General features: G+C 36.6%; 1 protein-coding gene across 2 annotated transcripts in view; it reads right to left on the bottom strand.

The window, feature by feature from the left end:
- Window positions 1-22516: 22516 nt before the first annotated feature.
- LOC149787004 (uncharacterized) overlaps window positions 22517-23639 on the bottom strand; it is a 55767-nt gene continuing 54644 nt past the window's right edge. For both annotated transcript variants that reach the window (XR_016425246.1, XR_016425245.1), the window contains one exon: window positions 22517-23310. The gene's annotated coding sequence lies outside the window, so the exon portion shown is untranslated. The remainder of the gene's footprint in view (window positions 23311-23639) is intronic.

The raw sequence follows: 23639 nt of genomic DNA, 5'->3' as shown, positions 1-23639 counted from the left end.
CTCTCTCTATATATATATATATATATATATATATATATATATATATATATATATATATATATATATATATATATGTGTATGTATATATATATGTGTGTGTGTGTGTGTACGCATGCATGCATGCATACATGTGTATATGTATGTATGTATGTATGTATGTATGTATGTATGTATGTATGTACGCATGCATGCATGCATACATGTGTATATGTATGTATGTATGTATGCATGTATGTACGCATGCATGCATACATACATGTGTATATGTATGCATGTATGTATGTATGTATGCATACATGCATGCATACATGTGTATATGTATGCATGTATGTATGCATGTATGTATGCATGCATGCATGCATACCTGTGTATATGTATGCATGTATGTATGCATGTATGTATGCATGCATGCATGCATACCTGTGTATATGTATGCATGTATGTATGCATGTATGTATGCATGCATGCATGCATACATGTGTATATGTATGCAGGTACAGTAGAAATTCGATTAGCTGGCACCCGATTAACCGACAGTCTCTGTTAACCGTCAAGGCATTGAACGTCAAACTATGAAAAATAGGTACATTTACATATATAGATATTATGATTTTTTCACGACTCGGTCTGTTGTTTAATGCTTTTAATGTTATAAATTATAGTATCGGTTTGTTCTCATATTCGTCATGATCTCGGTCCTGCTCCAAGACGGATAATTGAAGTTCTACTGTATTTATGTATGTATGTATGTATGTATGTATGTATGTATGTATGTATGTATGTATGTATGTATGTATGTATGGAGTTAATGTTGTTAATTGTAATATTTGTTCCTTAATCAATGTATTTGTTTTCTTATGAGATTGTTAATAAGAGAAAATAATCATTTACAATTATGACATAATGAAACTATTGTGACATAAGTGCAACAATAATTACTGTACATAATGATAACATGCATGAGTATATCAACTAGCAACCACAATGTGCGCTTATCGTGAATTGTGAGGTAGTCCGTGTGGTGCTATCTATGAACGAGGAATAATAATAATAATAATAATAATGAAATTTGCTATGGTAGATAGCGATATTTTTGTTAAAATCTCATGAGCTCGTTAACAGTAATAACAATGCTTTTTAGATGCTTAAGTCCTATTATTGAAATATTCAGTTCACACAAGGACAAACTTAACTTTCAGCGTATAGCTGGATCAGAATAATATACTCACGGTCACTGAAGATTACATACGTCTAACATCAGGCAACAGATAAAGATGTTGAGAGAATGGATGAAAGATGTGTTTGATCACAGCAACTCAGCATACTTTCTTGAAGTAAACTTAGTACAAATGAGAGTGTTTATGTTTTAAATGAAAAATCACTGGTTGATGTAGAAATGTGTTTCCCTGCATTGAATGTTGAAGCTGAATATGAGACCAAGCCAAGGCCAATATTATGATGCTGATATCGACTTTAATATGCATTTGATATTATATCTGAATAAGGGCATAGTCTTGGCTACATATGCTAATGTTAACTGTCATGATAATATTGAACACGTATCTACTCTTCTAGAATTTAAATGGTCTTAAAATGTTGAATTTATCATTTGTGAAAAGTATTAAAAGAACATGCAAATGATGTTAAAATTAAGGCCTGAGATACATCATTGTAAATATTTTAAAAGAAAATTAAATAACCCGTGGAAATGCTAATAACGAATTCAAAGACTTACTAGGTCAACAGTTTAATTAGGAAATCTCTTTTTGAATCTATGAATATATTTGTTGAACAAAACCTGAAACTGAGAGAAACCTGAATGGAAAATGCGTGTATGTTTTAATTTATTAATTACGTTGAAATGACGGTATATTGCTAATCAAGCAAAGACTGGTACACCATTTAAACAAATATGAGGATGATTGCATTTTCAGGCAGTGTAAATAACAGGGTAGGCCTTTTAAATGACACAATGTCCAGTAAAAAAATATATTTTACTCACTGCACATGAATATTTAAACATTTGATGTTTTAAATCAGTCTAGGGTATATGATGACACAGTTGTCAATAATTTTGAAAACTCTGTTGTGCTTTGAACAGACTATACGGTGTAGGTACATATGGAAGAAACATATTTCACGTTAAGGATGGTAAACGTGTTATAGATCACATGTTGCAACATCGCATTTATTTGACAGGACTCTAGGTGTTATGCTTTTGAGTAACCTCCCTTAGAGAACAATCCTAAATAACTGCAGTGTCATGCTGTACATGGATATCAGAACAAGCAGAATATTTAATAGTGAATACGTTGAATTACCTCCCCTATAACAAAACTACTATAATAACTAATAGCGTACATTCATGCTGTAAATGAAAATAACAATATTGAAGAATGATTATTTTTAGAAATGACGATTTTGAAGAAAATAGTGATATCTGTCAACGGTATAATATGGACCTTAGTCACCTGTCACTCTAGAAGAGATTAGTCAAGTCATCAACTCATTTAAATGAATATAGTACATAAACTAGACGGTATTGTAATTGGACTAGATGGCTTTGTACTTGGACTTGATGGCATTGTACTTGGACTAAATGGTATTTATATTGGACTAATTGGTACTATACTAGGACTAGATGGCAGTTTACTTGGATTAACTGGTACTGTACTTGGACTAGATGGCAGTTTACTTGGATAAGATGGTATTATATTTGGACCAGATGATACTATACTTGTGCTAGATGACATTTTATTTGGACTAGATGTTAATGTAATTGGACTATATGGGATATAGTAATTCGGCTAGTTGGTATTGTGATTAGACTGGATTCCATTTTACTTGGATATGATGATGTAGTACTTGGTTTAGATGGTATTGTACTTGAGCAAGATGGTATTGTAATTGGACTAGATGTAATAATAATTTGACTAAATGATATTGTACTTTCACTGGATAGTATCATTCTAATGTCATCCATGATTAATTCTAGAGTTCATTGTTCAGAGTTATAGGTGTGATAAAATTATTACACGAGGTTGAAAAAGGATCTACATAGTTATCATGGAATAACTCATTTCGGTGTTATAGGACAAGTTTTCACAAAGTATATCAATGGTAAAACAAAACAATGTAAATATTATCATGGATTAGGACAAGTTGATAAAAAACGTTCGTTGATCAAATAACATAGTTTAGAAATTATCACAGATTCCCCACTCCAGTCTAATAGGAAACAAATTAACAAAGATTATCAATGATAGAATAATACATCGCGGAAATTGTTTTGGAAAGAAAGATACAGAAATGGGTATACAAACAATGTTAAAAATTGCTATAGATGTATTCAGATATAATGTCTTGGAGGAACAAGGGTTGATATTGTGTTTTGTTTACGTTTTAAAAGCTTTTGATTGTATAATATCATTTTTATATTACGCGAACAAGGTGGAGCATATTACGTTTTGTTTGTCTCTCTTTTGTGTGTTACAGAATTTAGTTTCTGCACAATAAAGTGAGTTGCCACCATCTATATTTACGAAACTGTGTGAATTACATGCACTACAGTTACCAAACTTTAATAATAACTTTTGCTTCTACTATATTTGTCAAGTCATTTGAATGAGTAGTACTACGGTTGATAAATTGTGTAAATGAATTACACTGTAGTCACCAAAATTTGTGACTGGCTTCCACAACAAGCTTCTGTATGGCTTGTACTACTATCCAGTTGTTTTTATTTTCTCATGACAGGTATATTTCATTGAATATATATATATATATATATATATATAATGTGAAAAATACATATATTGAAGGAGTTTTTTCTCATAGTAAGTTTTCTCTGATGACAGTACCTAATGTATATGGGGTCACGAGTGGCCGAGTGGTTTAAAGCGCTCTCCGTTGCGGATCACTACCATATCATCTCTGTATGAGGCGGCTCGAGTCTCAGATTCAGCCAATGTGGGTATGTGAGAAAGCTTGCCAGTAGCTTCTCGTGGGTCGGTGGTTCTTTCCCGGGTTTTCCCGGGTTCTTCCTGCACCATTAATACTGGCCGCCATGTATAGCCTATCGTGTGCTGAAAAATGGCGTTAAACTTTAAACCCCATAACAACAACAACAACAACAACAACAACCACCTCATGTATATTATGTTATATCATGTAGTGCATGGGACTCAAACTCAAACGACACCTAGGGCCACATGAGTACATTTTCGATGGCCAAGGGACGGCACCTTCTCCGTATGTTTTCATGACACCTTGTGACGTCCATCATTTTGCGAGCCACAGGATATGGTTTGGTGGGTCGCGTGTTTGAGACTCCTAGACGTAATATATTCTGTCTTATGAGTTTATCTCAGCTAACCATAGTGTATGTATGTTTTACAATCTGTATAAATTCGCTTTGTGTTTCTAAATTTAAGGTTTTTTTTGTACTTTATTTGAATCCTCAATTCACTTTGATTACTTGCATGTGCGTCATCTTTTTATAATTAAATAGTTATACAATTCAGAACTATTATAAATATGAAGAAATCCTTCCGAGCATCACTGTGAGCGCATCTTGTTTTGGCAATATTTAATTTATACATAAAACCGTCTTTCTAAAGGCCATGATGTCCATACCGCTGGCAATCGTCTGTAGATTTGGTCACATCAGCCGAAGGTCACAATTGGATATGATGACTTTCACTTGTCTGTAAGTCTGTTACATTTTGTCTAGTAATTATACACACACGCTCACACACACACACGCTCACACACACACACACGCTCACACACACACACACACACACATATATATATATATATATATATATATATATATATATATCTATATATATATATATATATATATATATATATATATACATATATATATATATATATATATATATATATATAGATATATATATATATATAGATATATATATATATATATATATATATATATATATATATATATATATATATATATATATATATATATATATATATATATATATATATATATATAACATTATATTCCATAGCGTCTTTTTGATAATTGCAATTGAAAGACTACATATGTTTCCCACATTATGATTTCATGCGCGGGACCATCTAAGGCGTATATTAGACAACAAACACGCGAACAGATATAATCGGGTGCCACTACTTCTGCGCCTAGCAAATTTTTTTTTAAAGAAGTCCGTTTATGAACGCCTTCTATCAAAAGCACATTTACATTGGTCAATCCATGATGTATTTCCACCTTTACCAAAGATTAATCGCCTATTTTTTTAAATGACCATTTATTTTCCACTTCCCTCTCCCTTTCTCTTCTCTTCTTCCCCCACAGAACTCCACCCCAGTCATTTCACAGTAAACGGGACAAGTTTTTTTTCTTTCAGCATTGCCTTTCTAGTGCTTTTTAGTTTGTTAGAAAAGATCAGTATAAACAGAAAATAACGTATCGTACTGCACATGATCATTGTGAACTCTTTGGTCCAATTAATCATAATATCAAAATTCACTGAAGACATGCACATATATTTGGTGCAAATACGCACATGGAACGAGCATACAAGAAGCGATCGTGTACTATAGATTATGAGTTTTCTCTTTCTCACACATATTAAACAATGATTTCGTAATAATACAACAATCCGTGCGTCATCTTTAGTCAGTTTCACATTTAAAATGTAGACACATCTGGGCAATTGAAGCAAAATGGAACTACGTTGCACACAATTGCTGACTAAGGTCAAGCACCAGATACAAAACGGGATGAAAATGTAATATACATCAGTTCTTAGTTAATGGGAGGGGAGAATGGTTTAAAAAATCAGTGAATGTTGTACAAATAAATTCTTTTAATTTAAGTAATTTACCTGTCAGTTGACAATTGCTTTATTTGACAACTCAATATAGTTTTATGTATCAACAAATTTAAAGTACTGCTTACTTACGCATTGTTCTTTTATTTCAATTTATTTAAATCGAATATCGATTATTGACATGTATCTATACTTTGGTGTAGAATGTAGTTAAGGATTGCTGAAAACCTAGGTGGCTAATTTATGAAATATTGTACACGAACTGTTTTGAAAAACTTTACATTTACACTGTTTACATATTCTTTAATATGGTTATGAACATAATACAGACTCTGAGACTGTTTTCTCTTCTTTCATTAACATTAAAGGTGGCAAAGTACTGAAATGTCTAAAGCTTTTACAAAATAATAGTAAGATACTGCCTTCTTGTAATATTACTTTCTGAAAGGAACATAGATTAGACATGTTCCTGTTAACATATCCTTGCAAATTTACACACATGCACATTTTATACGAATTGTTGAAAAACTACAGCAATGAAGTTATTCGATCTTATTTTCATTTAATCTTCAAGCTAAATTAAGCTTACAATATAATTGTTTTTGTACATGCCTCACTACTCGGATACATTTTTAATTTCAAATAATTAAGTACATTTTTATAGACAAGCTTTTTTGCTGAGAGTTAGGGGGAGCGATCATACCTGTAGATCATGGGTAGCGGGTCCAAGGCCCACCAAAACTTCATGGGTCTGTTACATTTGTATGTACTTGGAAAAACAATTTCGCGCAAATAGCAAAATAAAGTGATGTAAGTGTCGAAAACAATCAACCAATCAACTCAGACTAAACACTTGCGATGCCTCTGATGTTGACGTATTGTAGTCTGTTTTGCTGGAGTTGACCGGAGAAGCAGGAAGAGACAACTTGCCTAGTAAGGGAGACAACCAGTAGCATGAAACTGCCGGTTTTGCAGTTTCTGCTTCTTGCAACCAGATTGACAACTGGTCCAAGGACGCAAATCCAGACACGATCCATATATGATGACCAATTATAATTTTGTGCGCGACGGTGAACGAACTAAATACAAGAAACTACACACAATAACCAAATCCATACACCAAATCTTGAAACACCCGTCACCGTTTCTTACCCCTCTCCCGGACGATTTAGCCCCCACGAGAGCGTTGCCTGTTGATCAATATTAATTTTGTCATCTGGAGTGTTTACACACAGGTGTTGTGAGTAAGACTCATGCGGTGTAGAGTCTCGTCCGAAGGGGTGTTCCCCAAAGGGTTTTCAAAAAGGCAAGACCTTAACCTTTCACACTACTCCTGAGATTGGAGAAACAAATTACCGCAGAGGAATTTACTCAGACAGCATTTTTATGGCAGCAATCACTATGAACACACAGACACAAAACATAGACACTGCAAGCTAAACACGTTAATTATTTACTGGTCGTATTGAAGCTGCATTGAATAAATGTGCAGCGTTTTTGTTCAATAGTGTTCACAGACAGACTATGTTTTCACAGTTATGTAGCGAGACGTTTGTATTTACACGGGGGGGTTGTATCTTACATGAGCTGTGAATATTGTATAGAAGAAATGCGTTTGCGGTTTATATTAAAATATTGAGAGGCAGCGAAGCTATTGATTCTGAGAGATGTTTTACTGTTGATACTCTGAGATAGGCGTAGTTAATGTTTTCGGCAATGGTTGACCTACAGACTTATATTTGCGTGGAAAGTGCGAATGGGACTGCTGCTAAGAAGACAGAGCAGAAAATGCAGCAATGTTTCCACTAACTAGATAAATGCTCGTACTTATGCATACAAGAAGCTCCATGGTACTGGGGCGCAAATCAAAATTGCGAAGCTACCTGCCTTGAGAAATACGAACCTTGTCGCAGAATATGCTATTACGAATATTGTAGAAATACACGCAAATAGTACGTGATGGCCTAGGGGAAGATCCTGCTTGAAATGTGGCATCAGTGTCAAATCGAATAATCATCTCTGTCTGCCTTGTGGATCTGTTTTTGATTGCCATAATGTGCGCAGAAACAAATTGAAACCACAAACACCAGTGCCTGCCCAAGCACAGGTAAATACCACAACAACAAAAAACCAAACAAGACAAAATATAAATAAATGAAAGAAATATCAAGGATTAAAGCGATCGCAAGCCACCAACAAAATTTCTCTCTTAGAAAGACGCCTTGCTCTCCCCTTAGTATAAACATGCCTATAGTGTCACAGCTAAAACAGCTCGCACGACAGAATAGCATACACATGCCAAGTCGTATGCTAAAAGCAGATGTTACAACAATTGCCTTTAACTAACAGAATAGGCAATGCAAGTCCAGTATTTGTTAAAAGGAATTGGTTTTTTTGTGCACGAGGCTGGTAAATGGAGATAAATACATTTATTCTGCTATGTTACACCCTTATCATATGGGACAAAGGTTAAGTCACATTTTACTTAAAGCAAAATAATCATCAGGCATTTTTCTTACTGCAAACCCATGACCAGCACCCTTCAGAAACGCCAATGGAATGACCACCAATAATATGCTGTTCATACTATGTTGTTTATACAGACAAATAGCAAACTAACCTATCCGAAAGTTACTTACCACTTGTCATACAATAGAACAACCCAACATGAACAGTAATCAGGATAGCTTCATGGCTCAGAGTGAACGAAACTCGAACAGGTATTCCTGGTTCAAGGTTGCCTAAATGGCAAAATATGTGTGAAATAAGAATAACTTGATAATTGCAACTGATGACTTTATTTCACTCATCAATGAACATTACGTACATGCAATAATACAATATCCACTTCTTCCTAATTAAAACATGAGTATAAAAATTGTAGAATATATGGTACTACTACATCCCTCCACACATTTAAATGATGCACTCATCATTTAGGAGTATCCACCATGATGTAAATTATGGCTTTGGAAATGGTATCTGGAAAACTTTTAAAAACTTCATATATGTGCTTGGATTGGAGGATACGGACTTGTGTTAGCCAGCCTGGCTCATTAACGCCTTGGGACATCACATAATCTCCAGAGTTCGTAAATGAAGGTGCTTTCATCACTCGACTAGAACGTGTTGATGCTGGAACAGGCAAGGAACTCTTACTTTTTCGTAAATGATCAGTAATTATTAACTTAATGGGGATCTAAACCCTGGTTTGACCTGGTACTGCAGAGTCATTATCAATGTTGATCACAATATCTTCTGGATTCATAGCTCCAAACTGCTCATCATTATGACCACTCTGCTCTTTATCATCAACTGCAATAGCTGACTGGGATTACCGTCATCTTGTTGTGAAGAGGTTTCTTCATACACTCTAAGACTCTCACTGTATGAGTCTGTAATTTAATTTTCTCCGGCTAAATCATCTGTAACACTGTTCCTGACAGTTATATCTCCCGTATCTGCCGTTTGGGAACCACAAGATACACTAACTGTATCACTTTGAAGATAAAGCGATATAGAGTTCTTTTCATCCTGGTTTGAATCTGTTTCCTTGAAATTATTATTCGGTGAATATCTAAACTTCTATGTAGCAGACATGAAAGCTTGTTTTTCTTGCTTACAATTAGTATGCTCCGACTCAACACCAATAGGAAGCAGCACATTTATATGAAGAGTGCGTTTGGGTCCTTTGCCATCTTCCGATCGTACAACGTATACTGGGATATCCAGGTTTGGTTGGGATTCCACAATGTAAACATTAGTCTCCCAGCGATCAGCACTGTTGTGTGTGTGTGTGTGATTTTGATTTTTAACGTAGCTTTAACAATTTTTCAGTCATATCGCTACGATGTCTGCAATGTGGCAGTTTATAGTGATGTCTAGCAATGGGGCATCAGCACTGTTGTGTTTTGCATCAAATGTTACAGTCTTCACAAGAAACTTATCCCCAGGCTGAAGAGCCGCAATTCTTGCTTCCATGTGATACGATGCTCTCTTCTGTTTTTCTTGAGATTTTTCCGCAGTACATGTGGCTAGTTTTGTAGGATTCTTCCAATCGGTTCCGAAGAGATTTATTATAAATGGTTAAATTGCCGATCCACTACCCTTGTCTAATCCAAATGCGAGGTCAATAGGTAGACGTGGCTCTCTTGCAAACACAAAAAAAAAATGACTTCTGGGATGTAGACTCATGCGCGTGCAATTATATGCAAGAACCAATGGTCTTAAATAGCTTTCGAAATCCCTTTTCTGACCTGGGTTGAGAGTTCCCACCATATCTACCATTGTCCTATTCCATCGCTCACACATACCTTTGCTCATTGGATGATAGGGTGTCGTGCGAGACTTCTTAATTCCAGTAATTTGACATAATTCATTGATAATCTCATGATTGGATTTAGTCAAGCGTTTTTCATATCGGGAGTTTCGAATTGTATGCCCATTATCCAAAATATCGATCATTTAATTTCATGCTTCCCTTAATTAGAAAATACCAAAGTTTTCTCCTTGGTCTGAATGTAAACGCTGAGGCATACCATATTGCACTATAGAACTATTAAAAAGAGCCTTAGCTGTCGTCCTGGCTGTCTGATTTCTTCTCGGAATTGCCCGTATATAACTGGTAAAATGATCTGCAATAACCAGTATATTTTGGTAGCCTCCTTTGGACATCTCAGCTGGTCAGCAAATCGATGCAAAAGAGTTCCAATGTATGTGTGGTCACTATATTGACGAGTGATACTCGAACATCCATTTGGCATTGCGACAATTGCATAACCAGAGTCAATGTAGTCAAAAACATCCGCAGACAGACAACGACTTTCAACAAATGGTTGGGCACAAACTAAATTACATAGATCGTGTAAGATCTCTTTGGTAATAGTCTTAGTTCTGCTCCTGCTCTCTACACGTGGCAACTAAGACAGACCGTACGCGTCCGAATTACTAGATCCGGCTTGTAAATGATGTCAAAGTTGTAAGAAGCTAGAGCAAGTGGCCAATGCCACACTAAAGAAGTTAGAAACAGGTAATTTAGTTATCACTCTTAATATTTTCAGGTATGACAAAGCTTTTGTGCACTTGCTTTATCAACCCATTGTCAGCAAAACAAATTCTGATTTAATTCTTGTTGGGAGAAAAATGAAAAAGAAAAAACAGAACTGGTATCGCATTATGTATGGATATATAACCTTGCTCGGCTACTAAACCGACACAGCAAGCACGAACATCAAAATATCCATGCAGACGATGCATACGTTTATTTAACCCCCAAGAACTGCTCACGATTTATGACTTTTACTGCGGTGGGATCAGTGGAAACCCACAACGCACACTCATACGCGACAATGGCAAAACACTATCACATTTATTGCAATACAAGGAAAAATGAAAGTCTCATATATCATCTACACGGATTTTGAATGTCTGAATGTTTCAGTAGAATGTTCTGCGTTCACCGACGCAAAAGCGTCCAGCTCTGCTACCAACTATACATATGCACTTATATGGATAGACCTCGCTGTAAATCGCAGAACAAACGGGTTTTGTAAGGTAGTGATATGATCTTATACAAAACAGAGCAGCCAGTCATCTATGTGCACATAGTGCTAGGGCTCAGAGCGTTAACGCTCCAAAAACGGTTGAGGGCTTTCTCAGATCAATCGAAGTTATGGCATAATGGATTCGATAGCTGCTCTACTCACCAGCACACACAATTATGAATGATGGTGGCATTTCGTGAGTTCTCAGCAGCCACTCCCTGCTGGATTTATGAGAAAAAACACCATTCCTTGATTAAGAACAAAATCCGTCAACTGACAAAGAGCAAAGCTTCTACAACGATGAAAGTCCTGGATCCAATATTCGTTACCACTGTCGTAACAAGGTTGTCCACACCATTGATGATAATAATTTGCCAGGATGGGCCATGATTCAAAAACTGACAAAACTATTCTGCGTGGATTCGTCTGTGCTGGAGTTTGTTTACGCTCTTCATGTACAAGGTTCTGAAATTTTAAAACCACCATATTGTCTTCTAATTCTCCAGTTAATATACAAATACCGAACAACAATGTTTCCGAGTGGTTGCACCGGTGCTGGTTGTGAAATTATCTTCTGAGTAACGGTCTTATGTCGAATCTATAGAGCTGGTTTTATCATGTCGTGCGTGTGACTTCATTTGTCAAGGCCGTGTGACGAATGGATGTTGGGTTACCGATTCCTGAACCGATATTGCCTATAAACAATTTTCTTGCTACCTGTTGGGCGAAAAACCGTACTGCAAGGGAACGATTAAATCGTTCCACAATAGCTTGGTTGCGATGTACACTGTCATGCCCGACAGGATCACAGCACATATCCGATAAATTCTTTTCCAGGATCCTTTTGTAACAATCGTGGCCACGTGAGAGTGAATCTGCGACATTGACATATATTTTTATGTCAGCTGGTTAGATTCCGTGTATCTGCTGGCAACACTGATAATGGTGAGCGCGTTTTATCGGTGCACAATCGGTCTTGTTTATCACGGACTCAATTATGTGAAAGAAATAACAAATAAATCTGATGCATTTCATTTGGTGTTTGGACATCGGACCAACCCGGTGAAATCATGTTTAGTAGTGGTAAAATAATTTGGCATTACGTTTGTTGGGCCAACCATGTCCGAGCAATCCCGTGAGTGGTCTCGGCTGCACTGGCTAACTGTTCCTATCCAATACACACGCTGACTGTAGTGTACTTTGGAGAATATTAGGCATTTTTGTATCCATTGTTTGTTTATTTTGATTTCATTGTTACTTGTAAATAGTGTCACCAAGTACAATTGTTTTTTACATACCTCTTTGACGATTCATTGGGCGATTCGTTATCCCAATAATGGATTGATCGCATTCAAGTTATTTTTGAGATCGATGTTGGCGCGTTGACGTCCGGTGTCGTCCGGATATCATTTAACGGTTATTTGAATCAGGTCTCAGATCAAGCCGTGTAACATTATTGTATCCCGGACGGTACTTTTCACTGGGATATTTACTCCATAGGGTCCCTGGTAATTATATTAATGAAGATCTCACCGTCGATTGTGGATTTGATTGAGCTGTAACCTGGCCGTCCACGGCTTGTCCTAATATAACTGGTGAATGTAAACATTTGTATTCGCTTCACATCGAGTACAAGTTCAGGTAATCGCAGCCCGCCAATTAATTTGTTGAACTCGAGTTAGATTTCTGGTAAGTACTTAATCACATCTCAAACAATATGAAAACAAGATCTATTGTAAGACAGACACTTTTTAAATGGCATCACGAAAAAGAAACTTCGAAAATGTTTTTGGTAAGAGCAAATATTTGAAATGCTCCGCTTTCAACGTGATCAGTATATTTGCACAAACAACACCTAATCCGGCCAAGAATGGTGAAGAAACCGTGTTTCCAAACTCAGGCCGTGCACTGATCATTGGCTCAACTGGATTAGGAAAAACTCACTGTTGCGATCGGTTGCACCTACTTACGCCAAAGGCTGATGAGCAGCCTTGTTATGGTGTTTTAAAAGATGCTCAAAACTATTTGAGGCGTGGTAACGACACCAAGACGATTTTATTGTCTAAAGGAAGCGGAACTTCCATAGATTTTTCCACCACTGACGACGCACTTAATATTGACGATTTGGATGCAAACAGAAACAATCTTTGATGTATGATGATGTGATGCTTCAAAAATAAGTAAATCCCGCACAAATATTCTCACAAGGCCGACACATAAACACTGATATCATCTATTTGACTAAAAGATACCACCATGTGCCAAAAGCGATCTGTGGTAACTGTAACATGCTGATGATATTTCGAGGCATTGCTTACATGGTCTTTGAAATTGCCGTTGAACGGGTTGTGCTGGCTTGAATTTCGCAACATGTCTACGCTCTTGCCTTTATAAAGTTTTCACCATTGAGTTGACCTTAAATTGCAGTTGAGGGGGTAAATATCGCGCGGACTTGGATGCGTCAACTAAAAAAGGAAAAATCTTAATTAGAAAGATATGTCGTAGAAGAGTACGAAAAGATACGCCATGAATCTGCTCATCAATACATAACGTTGATTCCAAATGTTGCAAAAGGTGCTAAAAAGTTTAAAATATGTTACAGTCGTCACAGTCGTGACAAACTGCAAAGGAAGATATCACAGCGGGGTTTGTGTCGTTGTTAGACCCATAGAATATATTGATGAGGCCCCCAAAACAATCGTACAACAATTGGCAGAGCTAGAAGTAATAAAGGCAGGCCCAGGCCCAATTCATAAAATAATCAGATGTACACAGGACATCAAAAAGGCCACAAACAATAGCGGCATAGGCCAAACCACGTTTTCCACAAGCGATCGATGAAACCAAAGGAGGAGTGAACTTGATCAGGATGTAAGATAGGCTCGTGTAACCATACCAGATGTGCCACCCGAGAACATGTCGCAGCTGAAAAATCCATCTCTGTTTTGAAATTAAAACATACCTTAGGATATTCTTACAATTCCTGTATTTACTCTAAGCAGACATCCCGACTGGAGAAACCACATTATACAATTTACCGTAAAAGACATCTGATAAATACATCCATGATGTACGGCCTAATATGGTATTTATGGAGTTTACTGAAAATAAACAAGCTACCAGTACTGAGCGGGCTCTTTTTGTATCAATTACTGAATGCATATAGGGGTGAATAGCTTGAAGAATGTGAAGCGTTAGGAAGAGCTTTCATGAGAAGATTTGAAACAACAGTGCTGCAACCACAAATTGAATTACCAAGTCAACATGAGAACAAAATACTAGGCTGAGAATTCCTCGACCAAACACTGAAACAGAAGAAAAACAACAAGGCGACCTTCAGGAACGACAAAAGCAATTTAGGATCTGGCTAACACAACAACCACAACGATCCGAAATTACTAAAAAGGAAGAAGATTAACAGTAGGTAGACGAACAAATAAAAAGTATACAAGGAAACACGTGCTGCACCCATGCCTCCACCAAAAAGGGCAATGAAGCAGGTTTCAAACGTGTAGATATAACAACATTCCTCGAAGAGTTAACTGCAAAAGTTGAGGATAGAATGCAAATATATAGACGCACAAGGAAAGAAAATTAATTGCAGAGGTAGATGGATAACAAGAAAAGAAAGGAAGCAGCCCTGGTAGAGGACTATGTGATCCTACCAATATTGCGGATCTATTGGAAATTCTCATGGGATCAACTTGTGTGGGTAATAACGCACCCGAAGTTACCCATGAGGTCACATCGATTTGTCAACAGTTGGTCACTAATATTCCTGTGGATATAAATACATTTCGCGCACTGATGCATGTTTTGGTTGAAGGTGTTCATGATATATACAGGACCGAAAATGTGTTCTGCAACAACTGATAATGTGCGTGTGCTACGTAAAATGTATCCTTCAATTTAGCATGTCTTTGTAAATACAGCTTATATTGATGCCTTGAAGATAATTATCTCATCCACAAAACCAGAATTCATTGTAACATTTTCTACACCGGTAACTACGAGGGTTTTGTGCACACGTGAAAACACACTAGCATCTCTTCGAGTGTATTACAGTTGGCCTAATATCTGATCCCAGCCATTTTGTAGTCGACTCACAAATAATTGTTTTGTGTTTTCTGCAGATACTGACGAGAACTGGCACAATATCTAACTTCCGTCTAGCTCGTACGATATATAACCGATCAATGAGGACATTTTCCTAAGAATTTCGAAGTCGACTGGTAAAGATTTATATATGTCTCCATTAACCCACACTCAATTATGCCAGTGAATATTATATACGGTTGATATTGTATGGTCATCACTACAATAAGATTTACATTGTCCTGGTCACATTTCAGATGATAAATGTTTATTGCTTGTTAGATATATCATGCCTGACATTGTGATAATTAATTCAAGTTAATTTAACCAGTGGCACTATCAATGATAGTACAAATACCGTTTGGGGGTTCACCAACCGCGGAACCAGTTGATTTGATATTAATTAAACCCGTAGCACCCGTCTAAGGTCCATGCCATACTAATCGGCTGACACATATTCGATTTCCCCTTCCAGATCAAGTCGAGCAAGTAATGGATATACTCGGTAAAACAACGGCGATACAACAATATATTATAGATCGAACAGCGGCTTAATAACAACTATGATAATCGCATTTGGACATGTGAGACCCGTTCGTATTGTTAACGCGTGAAAATCCGTATACATGACATTTTACGGAACAGGGCTTGGTGGTGTTTCTCAAAGATTATTTGCAAGTGCACCGAAAGCATTTACAGCATATAATCGAGTGCTGAAGCCATTGATACTCACGTTACAATGCGAGTTGTAGACAGTATTACAAGAGCCGCTGTTGATCGAGTGAAACAACAGCTGACAGGCTACTCAGAAGTTTCGAGATCGATTACGGCGATTAATAGCACGAGCGCCATCAAAGACGGTTCCAGTTACATTATCATCGACCGAATCAGTGCGGCCTGTGGTAGTGAACTTATTAATAATGCCGTTTAATAGCGATTGACAGATTCAGTTATTACAAATCTGGCAATGGGGAGTGGATAGGTAAGAGAATGATAAAGCTGCCTAAACTGTCAGGCAGTGGTACTAACGAAAATCAATAGCTGTACTTGTGGACCCTAACGACACTTTCAATGGTGGATTTAATCAACGCCAAGAGCAACGTCTTAAAGGCTCATTACAATTTCGTGCGCAATTTATGTCAGTGAAATATGTGGGTTTTGTAGAGAGGTTATTTTGGAAACAAACATATTTACATTAACCCGCAGAAATAACTCCATCGATGCTATATGTCATGGCGCATCTGATGTTGATGGCAGAGTTGTATTCTAAATATTAACGTTATGGATGCATGTTTTATCCCCTTCACTGTCAACAAAGACATGTTTGTTTCCATTTATTCAGTCCGGAACCATTTCAACGTTGTTATTTCTTTCGCATACCATATACGTGTACCCAACTGCTTTTGCGGGTCAGTTTGCTTGGCACATAAGTACCGAACATGGTCTTACTGCAACAAATCACGTGTTTGTGACGTTTCAACATACAAATTGAGACAATGTCCAAAATCATAGCTGAATTATATTTGACGATTTAAAAGTGACTGTGGTTTCTTTGCTTTAAAAGGTCATGAAGGACCTCCTTAAGAAATTCGACTGAACTTTACAAGCAATAATACTGCACGTGCATGTCACATTATGTGGTCGTGTATCTACAATGATCAACACATTGTCACTGGTGCGCATATTTCCCAGCATGACTTCACAAGACTGTACAAAATTTATTACTTTTCACTGGAACACATTGACTTGTTCAGACAATCCGTCGTAGACATGTAATTTCGTGCACGTAGAGATGACGTTGTTGATAGGTATCGAAGTTATGCTGTCATGCTTTCTCAAAAGACCCTGTTGTTGGATGGTGATGGCTGTCGTATGAAACTAATCTATGCTCATATGGAAAATTTGTTATTGAACGTGTTAAGTGTTTGTTATATTAATAATGCCCTATCACGAGGTTAGTGTCGGCCTTACTGAAAATCAACTTTTAAAAATTAGACATGTAAATCAAAAAATATATATGGGTCAAGCTAAAACTTTCTAGCTCAAAATAAAATGGAAATGTTCCCGTGTGGTTACCCAAATGTAACCGACACAGCTTAAACCGTCAAAACACTAAACCACCTTAGCGAATTAAAATTATGCATGTCAGAGGTGATACAAACGCAAAAGATTGCAAAATATGTAGTTTTAGGGACTATCGAAACTGCACCAGGAATGTTTATGAAAAAGCGGTTGGATGCAGTATAACAATAGACGAGGCATTTCGATTGCCAGGCACTAGTCATCAAATCATATCGGGGAGAGGTCTTCGATTATCAGGTCGCATAAGATTGCACTGTTGAAATATCCATTAACCAATTTTTATCTTGATGGCAACATCGATCAAACATTTTCGTGGTAGTTTAATGCGAGATGAGCTTGCAGAAACAAGTAAACACTAAATTTGCATTGTCATTCTTGATCCCTCAACGGTCTCCTGGAATCAATGTGTCGCATACGTGGTAACACCTCAACATACTTTGTTGAAGTTGTTAATTATTTCTCAGAGGGCATTGGTGTAAGAAAGCCGTTTTTATTCACATTTACCCGTACAAACTTAATTGGGTGGGTCCATATGCGTGTATCATGTTACTGAATTGTTTCGTTCACTGGAGCACTCAACGACCCCGCAAGCACTTATTGACTGTATATTAGTGTACGTGTGATATTATACTACAAAGTTTATTAATATTTATGGGCATTACTCATCTGAACGACCAGGTGCTAATTTGAAGGTTTGCCACCAAAGCGGATTTGCCTGAATGTACTAGCATCGCTGTTGTCCTTGATCCTGGTGACCTTGTGATTTTTTTAGCATCACATTGTCAAACTGAAAACGTCAAACTTAGACATTCAAGATGTTATTATCAAACTCAGTAGTGACTTTCTGGTAAAGAATTCGGACGATCTCTCTATGTAAACGGTGGAATCAAAGACGGCGGTTTGTCGTGAAACAAGAAATCGCACACGTATCATCACGACCACGCGTAGTAACTTCATGGGGTCAAATTACGGAATACTAACAAAAGAAGGAGAGGAAAAATCTGGCGAGGTAAAGTTTTCACTTCTACTAAACATGTATGTTATAGGCCTAAAACTCGCGTTTAAAGGGAGCGAGATTCCGGAAAGTACTTGTTTATCATAACCTGAAGCAAAGCTTCGTGGGATCGAATGGGAATATTGAAGAACGGTAAGCGGTTTTTTGATCTTTTTTTGTAGCACCAATATCACGTGTTGAAAGGTCTAGCAGTTTTGCTATATAATTTTCCACAAGTGATAGTTCAACATCATCATTAATTGTCGTAGACTGAATTGAATTCAAAGCAGTCATAATTTATCTTGATGGTAATTAACCGTGTTTGGTGTTTGTGTTTAAGATAAAATTGCATCATAATTAAATAAGTAATGGAGTCTGACCTCGATGATTATGAAATGTACTGGCAGGGTGCTGAAAAATCTGGCAGCGGATGTCAGCATTGATAACAAGTTTGTTCAGCTTCAATGAATATCACATTCTAAGTGGTGTTTCAAAACCCTTTCATAAACTTCATATCATTTTGTTAACGGTCAAGCACACATTGGCATTTGGAAGTAGCATAATGTACAACTATCAACTCAAGGTCAGCTTGGAATCATCGCACAGGCAAACGCTTGCAGTCTTGCTACGGGAGCAGCTGTTGATCTTGGTGTGACTGGATTCAAGACAACATCAACCATTGTAAGTTGAACAATATAAATTGTTGTCGGAGCTATATTGACCTGTTTCGAACAAAATAATTTCGACACGATTAAAATATCGAGCACGCTTATATTCCGAATGAGCTGCACAAATCAGTGTAAATACCATCAAATATTGTACTCGGTAGCAATCGCGGAAAATATATTCACTGCACTTAAATAGAGACTGTGCTGGCAGCAATGGAAAGTCAGATATTTGCGAGTAAGAGAAAAGAAACGGCACGGATTTACAAAACGTTATCGTGGAGTAAAACAAACGATCCTCATGCCGAGAACTGCTTATTGACAGGAAACTCACTAGCTACAAGCGTGTATCCATGTGTGTGTATGTGTGTCTGTGTGTGTGTATGTGTGTGTGTTGATCGCTAACATAGACTCACCTATCTTCGTACATCCCTCTGTGGAAATTTCTTTTCTGCAATCACATGAGAAGTATGAAAGGATAGATTTTTAACTTTTTGAAAACCCTTTTGGGCACTTCCATCCGAATGAGACTATGCCCCACATGACTGGCTCACTCACCTTACATGTGCGAAAGCACCCCTGAGGAGAAAATTAAAGTGATCAACACGCAATGCTCGCGTGTGGACTAAATTATTATGGGGAGTTGAGATGAGTGCAGGTGTTTCTGGAGTTGGTGTCTGGAGTTGGTTTTTCTGTTTTAATGTTTGTGTTTGGGATTTTTGGATGTGGTTACAGCACCCTCGCGGTCAATATTAAAAGTGATCAACATGCTTGGTCGTGTGTGGATTTGAGTTTGTGGACCTGTTGTCAATCTGGTAGTAGCAAGAAAGTCGGCGGTTTCATAATACTCCATCTTAGCAGTTTGAATGGTGGATCATGGGAACTGTCAAACGTAACTATCTTATATGACTAATAAATATGTATTCTATTCACAAACCAGCAATGCTTTATATCACCCTTTTTCGAAACGACGTACTTCTGTTACTCTGTCTTTTTCCTAACATATTTTCTTGTCTTCCCCATTTCACGCTCTCTCTCTCTATATATATATATATATATCTCTCTCTCCATCGATCGAGCGACACCTATTCATTTGTATATTTACTAATAGGCTTTGTTGTTGTTATACATCCATATTTTTTTTTCAATGTTCATTTATATTTTCTTCGGAAATTGCGTACATGGACAGTCATTCATATTTTCATTCTGTGAGAATTGAAAAATTCTCCTAAAATCAAATGTATTTTAACTTCGTTGGTTTACATGGCATGCGTTGTTGTGTAAGCAAATTATACTTTGATTTAGTCAAGCGCTTTTTATATCGGAAGTATCGAATTGTATGCCCATTATCCAAGATACCGATTATTTAATTTCATGCTTCCCTTAATTAGAACACACCAACGTCTATAGCATTTGTCAAAACCTGTTTGCTGAGTCCTTTTTGTTCCGATTTAGCGTATTCATTCTATTCATGTACCTTTGTTGCGTATTTATTGAAATTTGTATTGGCCAAGACATTGGAAAGGGACTAAATAGTCAATGTGTTTACTGGTGAACAGGTGAGTAAGTGGGCGATGTATGGTTTGAATGGTGGGTTGTTGATATTTGATATGATCCTATACAACTTAGTATAATAAATATTCGTCATGAAAAATGTCAAGTCAGTTCACTTTACTGAGATAAAAAGAGGTTTCATTATGGGTTTTTGTAATTTTTCTTTCCTCATTCGCGTTAGAAAAGGAAAAGGAAACAGTAAACATTTACTCTTTTGTGTAGTTGTCTAAAAAAATGTTTTTTTTCCATTATTCTTGCCAATTTTCATTATTTTTGTTGCGGATGATGCTATTTATTTTATTGTTGTGACGCAGTAGGTACTGTTGTTACAACGGGTTCATTAAGATTCTTTCTCGCGTCTGCGTCTGCTTTTTTGTTACGCGGAATTATATGAAAGAGTGGATTCATGCGAATTTTATTTTTTATTGAATTACCATTATTGATTAAGTATATATTTTGCTTGGTTTCTCATAGTAGGCGTACTCTTTGATTGGTCGGATATGAGGACACAGTGCAAGTCGCTCAGAAATATTGTTTTAGTTATTTTGTTGGTTTTGATGTAATTTAGCTTTGCTTGTATCTTAATGAATTATCCAGTGTATATTGCACATTCTTTCAATAGTCTCTTCCCAAACAAGGTGCTACTTTCGGTTTAGTCTTTTGTAAAAGCCAGTGGCAACAATCGGTCGAAGTGTTCTGAGAACATCGGTTGAAATAAGTATCATCTACATGTTTTTGTAATGCTAGCACGTTCGCAAATCATTGTTTATAACAAAATTGAACCATCATATAAAAGATCGTCCATTCCAGGCAACTTTAGCATCCATTACTTTGTTAAACCGGGTCATGTATAATGACGTTGATTGAATGTTGTATTGATACTGTGTAAACAAATGTGTCGGATTCCTCTGAACTCAATTGCTTACCTCCCCGTTTATATTACAGCTCGACAAGAAAACAAAATTAATTAGATTACATCAAAAACGCATGTTTTAAACCAGGAGTTCACAAACCTGTTTGGCAATCGCAGCCTTGGTTATCTTTAGTGCCTCCCACCTTACCCCGTAAAAAGCATTATTTAGCATTAGCACCCCCCACTGGCGGTACCGCCCACTTTGAGAACCACTGATATAAACTCATTCACATAAAAGGCCCTGAACATAATCCCCCTTATTTATGTATGAAGACTCTATTTGCTATCTAGGTCTAGGATTTTATTCTCAAATGGAATAAGTGCTACACTTTAAATCCATCCGTTCGTCGACCCATGTGATTCACATATACGTCAGTTCATATGTCCTTCCATTCATCGATCCATCCATGCATGTATCCTCTCATCTGCTGGTCACGTCAAAAATATACATATCTTGACAATATCTACCCTAACGGTACGGATGGAGCCGCATTAGCCCTTGCAAAGTCCTTAGTGGTGTTGTGTACAAGATAGAAATATACAAAACTGATCTTTCTTTATATGTGTAACGATTGCCAAACAAGAGGTCGCGAGTCTGAAATTAGCGGCGGCAACCAAAATTTGTTCTTATACTCTTCTTGTATTTTTATCTTCAATCTTTCTTTTCAACTTGTAATCCCATTTTTGTTAAACCTTTTTCAATTCTCGTCCTAGGACGGGTAATTAACCTAGTATTCAAAATAAATGACATTCTAAGGTCTAACGTACATCTTGTTGAGACGATTTACTTAAGCAGATAATTACGTTGTGTATGCATTTGAACGATGTGTAATACCCAGGTACACTCGATTTAAGCATTTGTCATTCCTAACAATATAGAGTTGAAGGCTTCTGAACAGAACTTATAATGTAAATCTCAGGAAATTGCCTTTAGTAAATAATATGTTATGTTTTAATTACCTTGAGTTTGAAATCACTTTTTGACACCAATTAGTGATAGACATACATGTAAGAATATCGATATTGAAGGTGTTTGACGAAAACAAGTTATAATTTCCACACACAACATATCTTTTTAACTAAGGATCCATACCATAAAGCTTGTTTTTCCAAATATTTGTTTCACATAACACACGTTATTTTTTTTACTAACCACGTTTTGGTACTCTTATTAGATATAATGAATTAAAAACAGAAGGCAAATACATATGAAAATATTAAACGAAAATTATGAATAGATAAGAACATAAAGCAAGTCAATCGCTCCATCTCTTATATTTGATCTGATCAGAGAGAGAGAGAGAGAGAGAGAGAGAGAGAGAGAGAGAGAGAGAGAGAGAGAGAGAGAGAGAGAGAACTAAACGAAGGAATACAAAGGGAAACACGGTAGGAAATACATGAAATATATATATCTGTAGAATGCCAAAATAGAAAATTGTTCCAAGTAATGAATACCTTTTTATCACAGTGTAAATAGGTTAGATTGAATATAAATATGGTTCTCAGTATGTGAATAGTGACACAGTCGCTTCCTAGTTCCGTGTTCCATGATTACTTCATCGGCTTCCGCAAATATAAGGGTAAAGTGGTTGCTCGTCCATAGTTGGAAGTTTCCTCTGGGTTCTATGGCTTCCTCCTGTGATCCGTTAAAAATACTTAATATACAGTTACAACACTATCTTAAACTATTGCTTAGTATCCATTGTGAAAATAAATCGTAAAGTACATACACTTATAAAGTTGATATAAGCGAGGAATTTAACGGGTTAATAGATGATGCATATCCTATATATGTTTTGGCTACTCGCTAGACTATTAATTTGGGAATCCAGGGAGACAATTTCACTTCAGTCATTTCAACAATTAATGATTTGCTGATTCGTACTGCAACAACAATCAATAATTTGTTACATATAGTCTGCAAGAAAAGGCATAAGTTTACGCCTTGTTTATGCAAATTGTAAA

This window comes from Sinohyriopsis cumingii, chromosome 12 (assembly GCF_028554795.1).
Source record: "Sinohyriopsis cumingii isolate HCF-2022 chromosome 12, ASM2855479v2, whole genome shotgun sequence".
Classification (NCBI taxonomy): Eukaryota; Metazoa; Mollusca; class Bivalvia; order Unionida; family Unionidae; genus Sinohyriopsis; species Sinohyriopsis cumingii.
This window is presented reverse-complemented; position numbering and strand designations above follow the sequence as displayed.